At 48.9% G+C, this 20,372-nt stretch overlaps 1 protein-coding gene and 1 pseudogene across 3 annotated transcripts in view; both read left to right on the forward strand.

The window, feature by feature from the left end:
- NCOA3 (nuclear receptor coactivator 3) overlaps nt 1-20,372 on the forward strand; it is a 449,566-nt gene that overhangs the window by 101,817 nt on the left and 327,377 nt on the right. The gene's annotated exons all lie outside the window — the stretch shown is intronic.
- Nucleotides 2,152-2,757, forward strand: LOC146812420 (phosphoglycolate phosphatase pseudogene; annotated as a pseudogene).

Genomic DNA, 20,372 nt, shown 5'->3' on the forward strand with positions numbered 1-20,372 from the left:
CTGCCAAATATGAAGGTAGAGCAGAACTGGCAGTCAAGAGACTGTTGTGGTGCGACTTTTCCCAGTCTGCCCATTTCAGGGTCTCTCTGTGTTTTCTTTAGAGCGCTAAGCAACACCTTTCAGTCAACCTCACTGCTCTAGGCCATCAGATGGGTGCAAAGCTGTTGTGTTAAATTGCAGTGTTCTCTGATTTAGTGAAGTCCGGTCCATTAGAGTGGGGTGAGGTTGATCCTAACCTAGTCATTTACAAATTGAAGCAGATGTTCAAATTTTCTAGTATAACAAAGCTGGGAGTGCTTAGGATTCGGTACTGCCAGTATTATCCACTTCAGATAACCTGGATTTGTTGCTTAGAGCCCACCTCCCCATACAGTCATTCCACCCTTAGCGACTACTCCCAGGTGCACTCTCTAATGCCGATGCTTTAATGGGTATGGATTCATTGTATCTCCTCCTTGTTGGATTCCGCATGAGTGAAACTCTCCTACAGATTTTTTTAGCGTAGCCCCTAGTCCTTTTCTACCACAACCCCAATTGCTGTGCTGGAGACGTTTTTAGGTCTCTCCGTGGCGAAAGCTGCGCAATGCGCTGCTCTCGCAATGCAGAGGGCTTCTTGGAATCAATACGGATTCCGAAGCAGTGTCCCAGCTCCGCCTTCAGTTTTCATTTGTGCGAATCGTTTGGCGTCATGAACTATGCCAAAGGCAGTGCAATGATTGCACCAAAGGCATGTCAATCCCTCCTTGTTGCCACCCTGTCTCCTTTTAGCCACGCCCAGCGGGATTGGATCTCTTACCGGCGGCGTGACAGAGTAGGCTTAATAACTTGCTGCACTTTTTTTTTTTTTTTTAAGCCATCGCATGCGTTTATCGCGGGCAGCTTCAATTGCACAAGCGTGGTTATTGTTGAATTTTCGCGGGGTCCACTTCAGGGACACTGCGCTGTGTTTGTGTTTGTTTTTTTTTTAAACTTTAAAACTGAGCAGGGCGCTAGCTTCAAGGACACCGCGCTCAGTGTTAAAGTTAAGAAATATATAAAGAAACCGAGGGGTGAATGTAGGTGGGAGAAACACATGTACTGTTTGCATGAATGCAGTTCTGACTTTTTAGCCCAAAGAAAGCTGGATTCTTGAGATGTTTTTTACACTGCGAGTTTGGGCTAAAAAAATCTCCACTCGAAATGTCAAAAACCCACGACTGACTGCATGTGACACACCTGACATGGGCGCCACGTCGCAGATATCCTTTAATGTGATCTCTGGGACCACACCTACCAAGTTATTACAGTTGCTATCATGCGATTGACTTTAAGCGTTCTCTTGTAAGGTAACAGCGGTCTCGCTCTAAAATGCACCGGAACGTAATTCCAGAGATTCCGCCTTCTGAACTCCGTTTTCCCTGACCCAACCATGCGTGAGCAGCTTATCCAGCAAAGTGAATCCTGGGCTGTTCACTTATGGGCCTGTAAAACTTGAAGCCCTCGCTGCCACATCACTACTCGATCTCTGCGGTCTGTGAAGCTCCAGCTGCCCGGTACATCGGCAGGGGTTGTGAAATGCTGTGCTGGCACTTTAAGCAGCAAAGTTTACTTCTTGCTTTGACAGTGAAAGCAGAAAAGGTCAGCAAGCCGGTTGCTAATGAACCAGCTTGCAGGCAGTCATCGCCAATCACAACCTTCATCTTGGCCAACCAACCAATGACAGGAGGCCTTCACAGCAGGCTAGGTTGCACAAAACTGTCGCTGCAGAAGAAGCGCCTGTCATTCATAATCAGGATTGGAGGGTGTGTGGCAGTGCCAGCACAAGGAGGGTAGTCGGGAATATTTCCCATTTATGCCATATTTACTTGTTTGTTTAAAACTTTACCGGTTTCAACTTAATGTTTCGGTAGAGAGGGGTACGTGCTCTTGCTTGCGGGGTGTGGTTGATACATTTTCCATAGTAAAACGGGGAAAGGCTCTGAGGATTCAAAAAACTTGAGTTCTAATCTTGGCTTCCTCATTAGACCAAATTCTGTGATCTTTGTCAAATCTCCTTTATTTTCTTGTACATCCGCCCCCTTTGCTACCAAAATTACCAGCGCCCAGAAACTGTTAAATGCTGTTTTGCAGCGCTACAATACGAACTTAGTACAGTTTTCCCAACACCCGAGCATGTTCTCTTCCAAGTGCCTGCGACTGGCAGGGGTGGAGGCCAAAAACCTCCTGTCGGACACCGTGGATTCCGTGCGGTTTGACTGTGACTGGGTAATCTGGTGCAGGACCAGGTGGTCCTGGGGGTCCCAGAGGTCATCAATGGCCTGAAGAGGGCAAGCAAACAGGTCTAACTCGAACAACCGCACCAAGAGCCGGCAGATGTATGCCGAGAAGCTGACCAGGATGTGCTTCAGCGTCCACAAGGAAGAGGTCTTTGGCACCGCCTTCTGCACCGCTGTCTACCTGTGCAAGATCGCCAAGCTGGACGGCAAGGTGTACCTGATCAGTGGCAAAGCACTCAGCCAGGAGTTTGATGCCCAGGACATCCCCTACCTGGGGCCTGGACCGGACCTTGTCAGCGGCGGTATGGGTGACTGGGCTGGGGTCAGGCGCAACACCGATGTGAGAGCCGTGGTGGTGGGCTTCGACGAGCACTTCAGCTACATGAAGCTGACCAAGGCGCTGGCCTACCTTCTAAACCCCACACGCAAGGAATTGACAAGCGAAAACTCTGGAGTGAAAGTCTGGGCACCGGTGCTACTGCGCCTACTGCACTTTTGTTAGCCTTGTCCATTGCCCGGTTAGGCTCTGTCAGCACTATACATATTTTAGGTTTCTTCTGTAGGAATCTTTAGCACGCGATTTTAAAGATCCTCCAATCATTATTGTACCTCACAGGCAGCAGCTGTGCAAAAGCACCATGTATACCTTAGGCTAGAACTCGGTTTATAGAGGGCGGGTGGCACCTCCTGGCAAGGGTCTGCTCTCTACTGCAACAGTTACGGAAGGCTCAACATCCTGTGATTCTGGGCAAATCACTTAATTTATTTAGCAAACCTTGATTTTTGGAAGTGTTATCAGCAGGCTTTTTATGTTTTCATTTATTATGGGGGTTGTATGTTTTTTGGCGTACGTTACATGACACGTGGTAATCAGGATTCATCTTAACCATGGTGTTTGCATCACATCAAAGGGGACTAGAGTTTTCTTTCCCAACGAGTAACATATGCTCCAATTTTCCCTTCTGTTATTAGGTGCCTCTTAGGTGGGTGACTTTTCGTCAGGAGTTTTGAAGGTAAAAAACGAAATACGACTGTGTAGTGCACATACCCCGTTCCTGTATATATTGCACAGGTTATCATCACCTTATCAGGCTCGGAGAGTAACTGCACAGGCACCATGGTGGCGCATGCGCATTAAAAGGCAAAGAAAAAGTTTGCCATTAAGTTTGCGAAAGTTATACGTTGGTGCAAACTTGACCATAAATAGTAATATTATATAAACAATACAGGAGGAAGGGCAATGGTTCACCTAACCACCCACAGCTGTGTATCCATCCACCCATGCATTCATCAACCCACACCCATGTTGGTATCCATCCACCTGTGCACCCACACATGCTCTGCACCCACAACCAACCAAGCTTCATCCACTGCACACCCTCCCTCCCTGTGAATTCATTCAACAACTACGGGTCTGCATATGGGCGTGCGTTCTCTACCGTATAAAAGTGCTTAATGTGAAATCTCGGTCGGTTATGTGGCTGTGTTTATATTCTGGGTGCATATGGCTGTAATTGAGATGTTTGTGCAACCTACACATACCCACAGAAGTGTGCAGCCATTGCAACAAAAAAGACACACACCTGTACCAAGGGAGACCTGTGAGCTAAATCAGTGCATGTTTACTTTTTATTATTTAATGTGGAATATTTTCTCCATTATGCTTGGATGTCCTCTCCCCTCCAACTGCACCCAAAGGATTGTTCTATTGATGGGAAGGTCACATCAATGGAAAGAGGGGCCGCATGCTTTGCCTTTGCTGCATAATTTGGTCGACTCTGCCACATAATTTGGTCGACTCTGCCACATAATTTGGTCGACTCTGCCACATAATTTGGTCGACTCTGCCACATAATTTGGTCGACTCTGCCACATAATTTGGTCGACTCTGCCACATAATTTGGTCGACTCTGCCACATAATTTGGTCGACTCTGCCACATAATTTGGTCGACTCTGTTACATAATGTGGTCAGCTGAACTACATAATTTGGTCAACTCTGCCACATAATTTGGTCTTCTGCTTCTGCATAACACCATTAGCCGTCCCCATCCAGAACATATCTTGGGGAGCTGTTTTGCCTCCCACTGTTGTTTTCAGCTGATGGGTTTCAGGGGTGTGTAGAGAACTGGTACTATCTCAATGCCCAAGAAGACGTTGTCAAACAAAGCAGCATTCTAGATGTCTTACTCTAAGTGACGCAGAGCTGGGTAAAGAGAGCTGTTCTTTTTCATCGCTGGATGGCCGTTTTAAGGACTACCATCAATCTCATTCCTCTTTCATTCTTTTCATTTTACTTTTTTTTATAAGATGGCAAATCAAGTTTCAATTTGCTTTCTCGTCGCAAGGCTTCCAGAGAAATGTGTAAGGGTTGAGACTTTACAGTAGGTCGCAAGTAGTGGCACATGATTCTTCAGCACTGAACTGAAGCGGACGCTGTCTACAAGTCGGCGTGAGCTATGGCAAAAACATAAACGCCCAATTACAAGGATCCTGTTGTGAGGTACATTAATTCATGCTAAGTGCTATTAAGGTCTCTTGTGTCTAGTTTTCCACACACTGCCTGCCACCCATACTACCTCCTCCATGTCCTTCTGCCCACACAGACATTGGTCCATAGAAATGGTCTTCAAATCTTGTATTAAAACACAGCTTTGGACTATACCATTTCCTGCTAAAAGACAATATTTCTCTCCATGTGATCCCATACCTGGCGTGTCACGCAGTTTGGTGCTTACTTTCCCTCCATATTAAAGAACAGTACATGTTTCAGCACCCAGGCTAATATGCTGCATTCCTAAATACATATATGGTCCCAAAGGCGAGACCGATGCATTGCAAATGCTTGTTTATGATGGTTTGCAGGTTCCCCCCACCCCTACTTATTTGTTACAGGTGATCTTCACTTACCTTCACTTACGCTGCTTGTGACTCCTGATGTGTAACTCCTCTGGTCCTAGGGCCCTGCTTTATCTATTCATCTTTTATTGGGAAGGAGGTTGGAAATTGGAGACTGAATGCTTTCTCTTTGCTAGCAACTCTTTCCCGACCCGTTTGTGGGAATTTATAAGCAGTGTCTGGTTTGTCTTTCCAACAAAATTAGTTCTAGTAATACCAGTAATTATTTTTTCCTTCCAATTTTCTGGTTTCGAGATTTATCCTTATCTGCCGCACAAACAGTAGGATTCCCTAAGATGATTGGGGACATTAGAGATATGCAGATTTTTTTGTTTGTTGCTGAAAGCATATTTATTAGTCCCCTGCAACTTTTGGCCATTTGGAAATCCACTGCAGATTTTCAAACTCTGCTTGAATGCTTATGCCAAGTCATAAAGTCGAAAAACCTTCAAGCAGGAGATGGTGGGATAAGCTCCAGACTGATCTTCAACTTAAAACCTTTGGATCACTTTGAACCTGCTATTAAATATGTCCACTGAGCACCTTAGTTAGATGCTAGCATTTGAAGTTGATCGGCATCCACCCACATAATAGTTTTCAATAATGCCCCAAGTTATACAATTTCACACTTGAAGGGTCCCACACACATAGTTCTCTTTTACAGAGAGTACAGTCTTGCAAAATCTCCATACATAGAGACAAAAAATGGCTGTGCTGGAAACTAACCTCTGAAAATCCCTTTCAACTCAGCCAAAGACTTGGAACATTCCGGCTTAAGAAAAACGTTTAGGTCTGTCTAGTTACGGCAGGCCAACTTCAGATGAAAAGTCAAGTCTTTCCTCCTCAAAAGCCCACATTCCACACTGCCCCTAAAGTTCTCTCCATTGACCCATAATTATGTAGTTTACTGTCTAAAACAGCCAGTCAAATGGCATGCAGTATGCATACTAAAGCCATTTCTTTTATGGGTCTAGAGTTCATCAAAGCCTTTTGATATCATTAAATATCTGAAAGAAACACGTTAGTTAGATTCCTCACCTTAGAATATCCCCAGGCGTCAGGCTGGATCCGGAAAGATTTTTGCAGCAATACCCCTTGCGCGTCGCTAGGCGTTGTCTGCGGCTCCGCGTCCGTCGTTGGCGTCGTGCGCCGGAATGACGTCGTCGGAGTACTTAGACGCCGCCCTCGCGCGCCGACGTCAGTTCTTCTTTTTTCCGCGCCAGACAGCGCCGATCCGGGAAGAGCTTACCCCTTAGTCAATTTTTGACTAAACTTTTTTGACTCTTTTTGGTCTTCTGTCGACTCGACTCTGGTGCCAGTAGGATGCCTGGGTTTAAAGCATGTGACTCCTGTCATCGACTGATGTCGGTGACGGACCACCATCGCCGGTGCCTTTACTGCCTGGGGGCCGACCACGATGCTGAGTCGTGCCCTGATTGTCGGCCCTTGACCTCGAAGGCTAGGCGGGAGCGGTCCCGTAAGCTTCTCGAACTTCGGCACTCGGCTCTGCGCCGCTCATGGTCCCGGTCCAGGAGGAGGTCCAAGGACCGGTCGCGGAGCCGCAGTCACCATCATCGCTCGTCTGGCTCGAAGTCTTCGGGTAAGTCTAAGCAATCTAAGAAGTCCAAGAGGAGACACTGCTCTTCGGACTCCCCTCGCCGGTCGTGCGACTCGGCCGAGGGTCAGGGTGGTCCCACCCCCGCGGCTCTGTCGGAGCCGCAGGAGCCACGTCCGTCCCCATACCCGCCTGTCCCTGGGACTGACGTGACTCCGGCGGAGGTCAGTGCCTTCCTCTCGGCCATGAGGGGCCTGGCTCTGCCATCGACGCCTGCCGGTGTGCCTTCGGGCCCCGCGGGCTCGACTGGGCGACCTCACGTGCCGGCGGCTCCGGCTCCGTCGACGACTTCGGTCCTGACGCCACAGGTCCCCGGGGGATCCAGGCCTGGATCTCTGCCGGCACCGGTCGACCTCACGACTCCTCCTGCGCTGACATCGGTTCCACCCTCGGCGCCGTCTCCGGACGACGCCGTTTCCCGGTTTAGCCCCTGTCCGGGCCCGGCGTCGGTGCGGCGCCGCTTGACGCCTATGGATGAGCGTTTCATCTACCTCCCGGCTCCGATCATTCCTCCTGTTTATCAGGAATCGGATGATGGGGGCGACTGGGAGGGGTCTGAGGACCCTATGGCCCTACAGGGCCAACTTTCACAGGACTGGGCAGACGAACTGGGGGATGCCGGTGGTCTGGACACTTCCCCAGACGCTGGTTTCATCCCTCCTCCGACTGTGGCCTCGGAGGAAGGTGCAGCTTTTTCAGTGGTGCTGCGCAAGGCGGCCGCAGCCCAGGGGCTCGAGCTGCCTGCTGTGGCCGTGAGGACTAACGTCCTCACAGAGGTGCTTCAACCGTCGGCAAGCTCCACTGAGCTTCTGCTGCAGTTCAATGAGGCCCTCATAGACATTCTGCAGGGCACTTGGTCCAAGCCCTCCACAGTTCCTCCTGTGGATCTGAACGTGGCCCGGCGCCACCGCCCTGCTCCGGGCGACCCCAGTTTTCTGTCCCAACACCCCACCCCCGAGAGTCTGGTTATCCAGGTCTCCACTTCCCAATCCTCCTTCCTGTCCGCTCCTCCGGATCGGGAATCCAAGAGGCTAGACCAGTTCGGAAAGAAGCTGTTCTCTTCCCTGAGTTTTAGCCTGCGGTCTTTGAACACCGCTTGCCTCTTGGACCGTTTCTCCCACTCTGTGGGATACGGTGGAGGACATGCTGCCCCTGTGTCCGGAGGAGGCCAGGACACGTCTCTCCCAGGCGCTTGCTGACGGGCGAGATGCAGCACGACATGCCATACGGTGTGGACTAGACACCACGAACTCGCTGGGTATGGCGATTTCCACCACGGTAGCGCTCCTGCGCCACGCCTGGCTGCGGTCCAAGTCTTTTTCGGGGGATGCCAGAGTTCCCTCATGGATATGCCCTTTGATGGCACTCGCCTTTTTGGTGAGAAGGCGGATAGTGCGCTGGCTCGTTTTAAGGACTCCCGGGCTACGGCCAGGTCCTTGGGTCTCTCGGCCCCACGGCCGCAAACTTCCGCCTTTCGCCCCTTTTGTGGCCAAGGAAGGGGCGCCTCCTGACGTCCACCTAGCCACCGGCCGCAGACCCAACCTGCACGCGGACGTGGATTCCGCCGTGGCGGTACCGGGGGGCAACGTGCCGGTCAGTCCACATCCACCCCGGCAGCATCCGCCTCAAAGCCCTCCTAGTCCGAGCTTTCAGGCCCATTCCATGCCAGTGGGCGGCAGAATTCGCCATCACCTGCTCCATTGGCGATCCATCACTTCGGACAGGTGGGTGCTGCAAATCGTCCGAAGGGGCTACTCCCTCCCCTTCGAGAAGACCCCTCCAGTCATGCCACCGCAGTGCCACCGTATATCGGCGGATCACTTGAATCTTCTGCGGGAGGAAGTTGCGGCCCTCTTGGCCAAAGAGGCCGCCGAGCGTGTTCCTGGTCCGGAAGTAGGCCGTGGTTGCTATTCCCACTACTTTCTGGTTCCCAAGAAGGGCAAAGGGGGCCTATGCCCTATCTTGGACCTCAGGAGCGTCAACGCCTTCCTCCGGAAGGAACGGTTCAAGAGGCTAACTTTAGCTCAGGTTCTGGCTGCCCTCGACCCTGGAGACTGGATGGTAGCGTTGGACTTGCAGGATGCCTATTTTCACATCCCCATCCTGCCGGCCCACCGGCGTTACCTGCGGTTCACGGTGGGCCAAGAGCACTTTCAGTTCACTGTGCTTCCCTTCGGCCTCACCAGTGCCCCTCGGGTGTTCACGAAAGTGATGGCGGTGGTCGCAGCTCATCTGCGCAGATCGGGGGTTCCTGTCTTCCCCTATCTCGACGACTAGCTGTTGAAGGCGGGCTTGCCCCAGCAAGTAGTCTCCCACCTCCAGACTACGGCCTACCTCCTGCATTTGCTGGGGTTCTCCATCAATGTGCTGAAGTCACACCTGAGACCCTCCCAGAAGCTCCTCTTCATCGGAACAGTTCTTGAGTCGGCGCAGTTCGTGGCTTATCCTCCGGAACAGCGGTTCCGGGATATTCAGGCTCGGATTCCCATCTTTCGGCCTTTATCCTGGGTTTCGGTCAGGTTGGTGCTGCGGCGTCTGGGGCTGATGGCCTCCTGCATCCTGTTGGTGCATTACGCCAGGTGGCGCATGCGGGCTCTGCAGTGGGACCTGAAGTTTCAGTGGGCCCAGCATCGAGGCAACCTGTCCGACCATGTCTTGATCTCGGAGGGCACTGCGACACAGTTGCAGTGGTGGCTCACGGACCGCGATTGGGTCAGGGGCAGATGCCTCTCCCTACCCCAACCAGAGCACGTAGTAGTGATGGACTCATCGCTCCTGGGATGGGGGGGCCATATGGGAGAGGCTGAGATCAGAGGCCTCTGGTCTCCGGCGGAGTCTCAGCTCCATATCAACCTGTTGGAGCTGAGAGCGATCCGGCTTGCACTGAAAGCCTTCCTTCCCTCTGTCCGGGGAAGTGTCGTGCAGGTGTTCACAGACAACACCACCGCCATGTGGTATTGCAACAAACAGGGCGGGGTGGGGTCGTGGACCCTTTGTCAGGAGGCTCTGCGCCTCTGGACATGGCTGGAACACCAGGGCATCATCCTGGTGGTTCAACATCTGGCGGGCTCTCTGAACACCAGAGCAGACTAACTCAGCCGCCGGTGCATGATGGATCACGAATGGCGTCTGAACTCTGACATGGCGCAAGGTCTCTTTCTGCAGTGGGGAGAGCCTTGGTTAGATCTATTCGCCACTGAAAAGAACGCGCTATGTCAGCAGTTCTGCACGTTGGAATTTCCAAGGTGGCACTCGCTCAGAGACGCTTTTCGTCACGAGTGTAGTTGCGGTCTGTTCTACGCCTTTCCGCCTATACCACTTCTGCCCAGAGTGCTGAAGAAGATCAGGCACGACCGGGCCCAAGTCATCTTAGTGGCTCCGGATTGGGCACGATGGTATTGGTATACAGTATGTCAATCGATCCTCCGATACGACTGCCTCTTCAGGAGGACCTTCTGTCGCAGCAGCATGGGACGGTCCTCCACCCGAACCTGTCCAGCCTCCACCTCCATGCATGGAGATTGAGCAGCGACAGTTGATGCTATTTGACTTGCCTCCTGAAGTCTGTGATGTCATTCTGGCAGCCAGGCGTCCCTCCACAAAGACGGTATATGCCTGCAGATGGAACAAATTTGTGGCATGGTGCACAGCAAAGGCTGTGGATCCCCTTTCCGCCCCTCTTTCTGAGGTTCTACTCTTTCTTCGGCCCAGCAGGGCTCTGCTCTGGGCACCTTGAAAGGTTATCTTTCTGCAATCTCTGCTTTCTTACGGCTTCCTGATCAGCCTTCGCTTTTCAAGTCCCCTGTTTCGCGCTTTCTTAAAGGCATTACTCACATGTTTCCTCCTGTCCCCTTCGTAATGCCTCAGTGGGATTTGAATCTTGTCTTGACCTTTCTGATGTGCGCTCCCTTTGAGCCCCTTCACATTTGTCCACTTCGTCTTCTGACTCTGAAGACTGTTTTCCTGGTTGCTATCACCTCGGCTAGACGGGTGAGTGAGCTCCAGGCTCTGTCATCTAGGCCTCCCTTTCTTTCTGTTCATCCGGACAAGGTTGTCCTCCGGACTAGTTCTTCTTTTCTTCCGAAAGTGGTGACCCCCTTTCACATCGGGCAATCGGTCACTTTGCCCACCTTCTTTCCGCCTCCGCATCTTTGGAAAGAGGAAGAGAGGCTCCACCGTTTGGACCCAAAACGTGCGCTGTCCTTTTATTTGGACCGCACCAGACAGTTCCGGGTGGACGACCAACTTTTTGTTGGATACGTAGGTGCTAAGAGGGGGAGAGCTGTACACAAACGGACCATCTCACGGTGTGTTGTCTTGTGTATAAAAGTTTGTTACTCCTTGGCGATAAAGGACCCTCCTGTTGGGCTGAGAGCCCATTCCACCCGGGCCACGGCGGCGACTACTGCACTGGGACGGGGAGTTTCCTTGCAGGACATCTGTCAGGCGGCGACGTGGGCCTCACTGCACACGTTCGCCAAGCACTATTGCCTGGACAGCCAAGTCCGGAGAGATGGCTTATTTGGCCGTTCTGTTCTCCAGGACTTTCTGGTGTGATCTTGGTTCGCAGACCCTCCACCAGGGTTGGTATTGCTGGGGTATCTATTCTAAGGTGAGGAATCTAACGTGTTTCTTTCAGATGAACAAGTTACTTACCTTCAGTAATGATGTATCTGTAAAACATTAGTTACTCACCCATCCTCCCTGCTCTGCGAACCGACATCTAGGGTTAAGGTCATCCTGTTCAGGGCCCTAGAATTTTTGGCACCAGTGTCGGTCTCTTGCATGGCTCTGCGTTCCTGGCGTGGAAAGCTATGTACAAGAACTGACGTCAGCGCGCGAGGGCGGCGTCTAAGTACTCCGACGTCATTCCGGCGCACGACGCTAATGACGGACGCGGAGCCGCAGACGACGCCTAGTGACGCGCAAGGGGTATTGCTACAAAAATCTTTCCGGATCCAGCCTGACGCCTGGGGATATTCTAAGGTGAGGAATCTAACTAACTAATGTTTCTTACAGATAAATCGTTACCGTAGGTAAGTAACTTGTTCTTTAGTGTATGAATGATTTATAGGGGCTTTCGACTTGCTCCCTTCATCCATTGGTCTGTTACAATTTTCCTTCTGTCCACTACAGCACACTGCATGGGGAGGTGAGCCAGCCCACTTTAGCCATTGGCTGACAGCACTGCGAGTGATGGCCTGCTGGTCATTCATAACTAGAAGGTCATCATACGCAGTACTCTTCTACGGTGCCAAAGACTACTGCTTTTTGCCCCTTTTGTTTATTTTGGAGAGCCTGTTAGCTACCCCAACAATACGGTTTTCTCAAAAACCATGACAAACCAAATGCTGGTTTAGAAATTGTTTGGCACCGTATGCCATTCAGTGGAAAACCATTATTCTAGCCTGTTTTTTTCTGATTCTGTAATGAACAGTTGGTGTTCAGTGTTTTAGTAATCCTAGCTGCAAATGTGGTATCTTAAGTATTTTTAGTTGAATCAGGAGTCTGTACCCTGGTCCGAGTACAGTCTATAAACCTACATGCTTTTATGATCGGAGAACTCTTCCGTTCTGCATCCGACGTTCAGAGGAAAATTGTACAAGAGTTTTTGAGGAGTTTCCGAGGCAGAGCAGCAACCTTAACTGTTCCACATCAGTGCCAGTGGCAACTTGCAAACCAGATCTTTGCTTCTCTAAGCATGAGCATGGCCGGACTGGGAACCCAAAGCACCTCTGGCAACATTTGTCAGACCAGCCCCTATACTGTGCATGGCGAATGATTTTGTCTACTACCAGGGGATTTTGGGGCTTCTCTCCCGGTGAAAATTTGGGAACAAATGGCAAACTTTGCTTTTTACTACACATTTTTCAGTATATAGTCAACAGGATTAGCTTTTAAGACATTAGTAAATGATGCCCTTACAGTGCATCAGGATATGGCAATCTTTTTTTCGGACACTTCAGTGAATCCCACACTCCAACAGTGCCTCTCATCTCTCCATTGTCCCTCGCTCACATGTATTTCATTTGTTTTATAGCGCCTCTCATACCAGTGTAGGGTGTCGGAGCACTTTACATCACACACAGACACAATGAAACAGATGAGTGCTAATCAGTGTATAGAAAATTTTACATAATACTAAGGGGACTACAAGGGATAGGATTCACATGTCATCCATACTGTTAGTCATTTTTAGGTCTCGCCTACGCAACGCGCATGCGCTGCATAGGAGGACCTTTAGCCGTTCTGCTCTTTTTGGAAGCACACACTCATGCTTGTGGCGGCATCCAGATTGCAGGAGCTTGCAGCAGCGTGCCACAAGCATGAGTGCAGTGCTTCCAAATAGAGCAGACTGCGCACGCACCACTCAGGGGCTTTCTCTCGCGCTCTCTCGCGCTCTCTCGCGCTCTCTCGCGCTCTCTCGCGCTCTCTCGCGCTCTCTCGCGCTCTCTCGCGCTCTCTCGCGCTCTCTCGCGCTCTCTCGCGCTCTCTCGCGCTCTCTCGCGCTCTCTCGCGCTCTCTCGCGCTCTCTCGCGCTCTCTCGCGCTCTCTCGCGCTCTTTCCCTTTCTCTCGTGCTCTTTCCCTTTCTCTCGTGCTCTTTCCCTTTCTCTCGTGCTCTTTCCCTTTCTCTCGTGCTCTTTCCCTTTCTCTCGTGCTCTTTCCCTTTCTCTCGTGCTCTTTCCCTTTCTCTCGTGCTCTTTCCCTTTCTCTCGTGCTCTTTCCCTTTCACTCTCTCGCTCTCTCTCTCTTTCCCTTTCACTCTCTCGCTCTCTCTCTCTTTCCCTTTCACTCTCTCGCTCTCTCTCTCTTTCCCTTTCACTCTCTCGCTCTCTCTCTCTTTCCCTTTCACTCTCTCGCTCTCTCTCTCTTTCCCTTTCACTCTCTCGCTCTCTCTCTCTCTTTCCCTTTCACTCTCTCGCTCTCTCTCTCTCTTTCCCTTTCACTCTCGCTCTCTCTCTCTCTCTTTCCCTTTCACTCTCTCGCTCTCTCTCTTTCCCTTTCACTCTCTCGCTCTCTCTCACTCTTTCCCTTTCACTCTCTCGCTCTCTCTCTCTTTCCCTTTCACTCTCTCGCTCTCTCACTCTTTCCCTTTCACTCTCTCGCTCTCTCTCACTCTTTCCCTTTCACTCTCTCGCTCTCTCTCACTCTTTCCCTTTCACTCTCTCGCTCTCTCTCACTCTTTCCCTTTCACTCTCTCGCTCTCTCTCACTCTTTCCCTTTCACTCTCTCGCTCTCTCTCACTCTTTCCCTTTCACTCTCTCGCTCTCTCTCACTCTTTCCCTTTCACTCTCTCGCTCTCTCTCACTCTTTCCCTTTCACTCTCTCGCTCTCTCTCACTCTTTCCCTTTCACTCTCTCTCCCTCCCGCCATGTGTTCCATAATGTCCAATAGCCAATTATGTGACTCGCAGCCGTCGCCATGTTGCTTGTGGCAAAGCTTAGCAGTGTAGAATGGGGTGCGGGTTGTGCAAGTAGTGATTACGGACTTAAAAGTCCAAACAAACAGAAAATCCCACCCTGATATTTCAAGGACAAATGGTGCGTTGGTCTATTGAACCTGTACCGTAAGGTAAGAGCGCAGTGCATTTTGAAATAAACGTTATCAATTTACTCCAATAACACCTAATCATTGAATAATATTATTTAAAAAACTAAATAAAATTAACTGATGCCTCTAAATTTCCCAAATTTGATTTGAATGCATTAAGTATTACAATTAAATGTAGCGCCTCCCTATGATAACTGTCTGTTCATATATGTTCACTTATTTCACAGTATATCATGTGCATCAGTGATTTCCCCCTACAGATTCTCGGTCCTGCCCATAGAGACCCGCCTATCACTCACCACTCCAAGATGGCGGCTGCGTTGGCGCGTCTGTCTTCTGTGTCTCAGCTCTGGCCCTGCTCTAGAATCTTTGAATCTGCCTAGGGCCGGGTCCTCGGTAATAATGGCGGCTCTGCGGTGCCTGAGGGGTTCTGCGTGGAGGGCTCCCCTCAAGAAGGCTTGGCTGGTGGCACCGCGGGGTCTGGCGACAGGTACAAGGAGGAGCGCGTGTGTCTGGGGCCGGTGTGATCGGTCCTGAACTAGTCCTCATGTAATCCATGGGGTGACACGATGTGCCCTCCCCACATTCCTCGCCCCCTGCAGGGGCAGGAGGCTGTCACTGTGCACCACAGCTCTCCTCAGTCTTTCACACTGTGCCACCGCAGCCTGTCACTGGGTCCCTCACAACTAGTGTAGTGCACCTTTCAGGAGAAGTACTGACAAAGTGGGCAGTGACTCAGGGATCCCTCCTTTCAAGGGCCCCTGGCAACGTGAACTCTCTCAACCGCTCCATTCCTTGAATTTTGTATCCTAACTGTAATGAATAATTCACTATTGAGAGGCCAAATAGGGCTTGAATTAGAAAAAGAATAGGTAGTAAAACTCAGTTGCTCCATAAAGTCCTTAAGATGACACTCCGTACATGCCAACATTTTCGAGGAAAGTGGGAGATTTAAAAAAGAATAATAATGATAAATTGGAGAATGTATTTCTCCCATTGACTTATATTGAAGCAGTCAGTTTCAGACGGGAGACTGCCAAAACAAATGCATTTTTAGCTTTAAAAAATCGGGAGTCTCCCGCCTGAATTGGGCCTAGTGGCATGTTTGGACACTGCTATCGCGATGCCACACACAGTCTGTCACTCTGCTTCTCACAGCCTGGTGCTGTCCCTCACAAATAATAGCTGTGCTTCCTACTTCTGTGCTTCCTCAAGACTGTCACAGTGCTCCTCACAGCCTGTCTCCGCTGTCTAATCAGTCTCTGCTCCTGTGCTTCTCACAGCCAATCACCGTGCTTTCTAGTGTCTATCCCTGTGCTTCCTCGCAGACTGTCACGGTGCTCCTCACAGCCTGTCTCTGCTGTATGATCACAGCCTGCCCCTGTGCTTCTCACAGCCTGTCATTTTGCTTCTCACAGCCCATCACCTGCTTCCTAGTGTCTATCCGACTGTCACAGTGCCCTCACAGCCTGTCTCTGCACCTAAGAGACTGTCACAGTGCTCCTCACGGCCCTGTCTCTGCTCCTCACGGCCTGTCTCTGCGGTCTGATCACATTCTGCCCATGCGCTCTCCGTAGCATGTTACTAAGCTTCTTACAGCGTCTCACTGCAGTCTCACCACAGCCTGTCACTACGCCGCTAAGCGACTCTCACCTCCTCACAACCTGTCACTATGCCTCTTACAGCTGTCAGGGTGCTTCTCTCTGCCTCTGGCAATGCTTCAAGCATACTGTGGCTTTGCTTCTCACAGCCTTTCACTGTGCTTCCTGCACAATGTCACAGTGCTCACAATGTCACAGTGCTCACACTAGGCTCGGTGGATGGCAAGGCGCGAACCACAAGGCAAAGTTATCTGCAAGCGATTAGAAAAGAGAACCTGTAAAACACACTGTTTTGTGATCTAGCCCCCCCGGGTGTGAGTCGGCACTGAAGGAACAGACATTTTAATTCTTTAAAGGTATCATCAGAAGACATATTTCCGATGGGCAGAGGATAAAGTTCCTGACCCAGGGGTCACAGAACAGTTGCTCTCGTGTCTTTGTTTTTCAAAGATGTGATTTCAAGAAGGAGTAATCCAGACTAACAAACGCATAATCTTTGCATTGGTGCGGAGCTATTGCATTGTGATAAGGAGTCAGACTGGCTGATATGATCACTTCTTGTGCCTTGGCCTCCTTAGCTGCTGCTTGAAATGCAACTTTAAAAAGCACTGGTTGTAATATAGATATTCTGACTAGTAGAGAATTTCTTTATTCCATCGTCAATAGCACAATATTTTGAATACATTATTTCAAATAATTTCCTTGATGAAGGATTTAATACAACTTTTATGCCCTCAGTAAAACAAGCAGTTGCAATTCCGTAGGTCTTGCATTTGCGCAAGTTTAAGCTATTGGCATTGTAAATGACAATGCCCTTTATTTATGTTTTAAAAAAGAAAACAAAAATAAAAGGCATTGTTATTTGCAATGTTAATAGCTCAAACTCACTTAAATGCGAGACCTATTGCATTGCAAATGCTTGTTTACGAGTGCTTTGTCGTCGAGAACCACAAACTCAGGATTCAGAACTTAACGCAGTGGTTAGTAAAGATTGGTTTTACTAATGGGAATGTATTTGTACTCAAACACACCCTTTTTTAACATCAGGATAATCAAAGGCTGGGAATAAACATAGCTTTCTAACCTGTGTCCTGCAGCTTTCTTGCAGCTCTTTGATGGCAGTTCATAAATGACAATAGTAATCTAGCACAGTGAGCTATGAACTGCACAGTAACTAAGGATCTCTGCGACAAAAGAAGTACCCACTGAGCTATGCACTTAAAATTCTCTTCTGTGATATGCATGGTACATGTTCTTTGTAACTGGCATATTAACCCTTTGCGCTACCTAGGATGAAACTGCTACTAGACAAAATTCTGATCTCTTTCCAGCTGGTCACCAGAGTTATCTTGATACTTTCATTGTTGCCTGAAAACTGCTAAACCTTCAAGGAACTCTGCGGTGGGTGCTTTTAAAACTGCTGCACTATGCACTAGTACAAAATCGACACCCAGTAACAAAACATTCCCCCCCACCCTTCCAGCCTCCCGGGGAAACGCCCATTTCCCGATACGACCCGTCCGGCCCTGAACACGAGCAATACCTGAATCCTGAAGACTGTCCCACTCTAGATTCTGCCACACCGTCCGCATCAAAGCATGAGTTTGCGTGGTAGGACCGAAGATGCACGCATGCCAAGTCTTTCAGGAGCGAAAGCAACCTTGCACTGGGGCAAATACTCTAAACCTGGGACTTATATTTTTGTTAGCTGTAAAATTGTAGGTCCTCCTCCTAATTAAAGATTTCAGAAAAATATTTTGTCTATCTCTAAATGGAAATCACGGTTATTGCCTTCATCTGCTGTCTGTCTTGGTGAATTTAAGTATGGTACTTGCTCTCTGTTCTTCCTGACCTTTCTGTTCTTCAGACCATGCTCTGCTGACCTGTACCCGCCTCCTTTCGACCTCACTCCTTCTGACTTAACTCTGTCTCGCCACCCCCAGACATTCTGAACTCATACTCGCCTCCCTGTAATGGACCAGTCTCCTCCCTCTCACTGTGCCACTGTCTCTCACACTCCACATCCCTTCCATTGCCACTCCCCCCCCCCCCCCCCCCCCCCCAGGCCTCTATTTCCCTTTTGCCGAACTTTCCATCTCTCCTCTTTTGAACTGCCCGCTACTCCACTCAGAACACATTTTGCTTACTAAATAAGTTACCGATTTTAGCCCGTTTTTCAGCTTTATATTAAGGGAGAGCGGTGGCAAACATGTAATGTACCTTGGCTAACGTCCATTCCTAATGTCCTTATTTGGCCTGATATGAAACCGAAACAATGTGTCATCATGTGAAACCTCTCAAGAGATCGTTTTATTGAATGCTGATAAGGAAATAACCGATCTTTCCCTTTTTGGGTTAGATTTCTATTATGCTTGTGCCATTCTTGTGGAACTCATTGTGCTCTGTGTTTATTGTAAGGGGCTTATGAGTCGGTCCCCTTAAGACATTGGCTTAAGACCTTGTCAGACACATCTTGGATCGTCCACAGGAAGGAACATTCCTCATAGTTTTTAGGTCGAGCCTGGGCAGCGCATGCGCTGCTCTGTGAGGGATGCTGTATTGAGGAATGGAATAAAAGCTCCGCCCATCTTTTCAGTTGGCTTCTGTCACAGTACTTTCAATATTGTTGGTTTTCATTCGTGAAAAGGCTTACTAGTCCCTCCTTGGTACCGCCTTGTCTGCATTTGTAAACTCCCATAACGACTGGACTTTTTACTTGTGGTTTTACACGGTCTGCTTTATCTAGTCAGTGAGCACTAATTTCTTTAATAGTAATTAATGTAAAGAGCACTGAAGGCAAGACAGCTTTAGCAATGGTGGCCACTTTTTGGGGGGTATTTGCAGCGCACTATGCATGCTTTTGCTTAATGGGCGTCTGCTATAAATATGGCCCCTATCCCCCCCCCCCCCCAACCCCCTGCACAGACACTGTGCGAAGTGGGTGCTGTTAATTTGCCAAAACAGTTTTTAGTAACTCAGCCCTATAAGTTTCTTGCCCTCTCCCGTGCTGCACACACGCCAGCGCATGTTTTTTGTTTTACTATTTCACTTTTTGGTTGTTTTTCAGCACCCCATGCCGCACTTTCACATTAATAGAGGCCCGTCCCTTTCTTTAGGCAAGACATGTCCAAAGGAAGGCCTGTGGCCGCTATTAGTGAAACTGCGATATGGGGCGCTATTACCAAAAAAGCATTTGTTTGTCAACTTGACAAACCAATGCGTTTTTTGGTAAAAGCATCCAATACCGCGCTTTCACTTTAATTGTAGCTGCAAACCTTTCTTTGGACACGGCTTGCCTAAAGAAAGGGGTGTGGCCTCTAATGTGAAAGTGCAGCATGGGGCGCTTGTACACAAAAAATATTTGCAATGCAATAGGTCTCGCATTTGCGAGAATTTAAGCTTTTGTCATTTACAATGCCAATAGCTTAAACTATAGTAAATGCGAGACCTATTGCATTACAAATGCTTTTTTTTCTGTTGTGTGCCCTTCCATCTCCATTGGAATGCATGAGGAACTATTTCACATCTGTAATCAGTCAGCTAGGGCCTTTTAGCACTGGTTGGGAAGTGCTAACAAAATATGAAAAGCTGATGCTACAGAAAATAAAGATTCTTTTTTCTGTTGCGTTCATCGTTCAGATGCTTTTGTCTGCACTTTACCACAATATGTTTTTCATTTGTTTGGCATATGCATGCCAGATCCTCACTCCATGCAAACATTAAGCTTTTGGCTTTTCAAATGCAGATAGTAGTTATATAGTTGGAAAACGATCTTTCGAAAATCTTTAAGGTTTCTAGGTAATAAGTCATATGTACAAAGACTGTGGAACCAGAATTGCAACACACAATAATCCAGTCTCACTCCGAATTATAATTAAACACATACTGGATTTTTTTTAAACTATCGGTAATGGAGTTCCTCAAATCCGTCCCTAAGTAAGGGTGAGAAATTCAGTGCTAGGTTTCAACATTGTGTATCATCAGGTGTGTGTGCTTGGTACTAAGAGTGGGGGAGTTTACAATCTGATTGTGAAGATGTCTGGTTTGGAGGCTATGTGATGGGTTTAATTCATAAGCCGTTAGTGTTGTGGAACTTTGCTTCTGCACAGTTAGTGGAGATAAGTGAATGAGACTTTACAAACTTTGTGAAACAAAAGGAAAAAATATCTTTACTTTAACAAGCTAAAAAAATCCTAGCATCAGTGATTTATAAAATCATATTGTCGATATTAAGAGGTGTAGTAGCTGGTAGGTTTAAAGATGTACATCACTGTGATGCTGTTTCAAATTGTAGATGCTTTAAAGCTGCAGCTCAAACCATTTAGGAAAGTACTAGTCTGAATTGTAATACAAGTGTAACCTAAGCAAGCTATTTATGGACTATTCTTACTTTGTTGTGTCCCACCATTAGCTCCGGATGATGTCCGGTGAAACATTGGTATCAGGTTAGAG

This window comes from Triturus cristatus, chromosome 7 (assembly GCF_964204655.1).
Source record: "Triturus cristatus chromosome 7, aTriCri1.1, whole genome shotgun sequence".
NCBI lineage: Eukaryota > Metazoa > Chordata > Amphibia > Caudata > Salamandridae > Triturus > Triturus cristatus.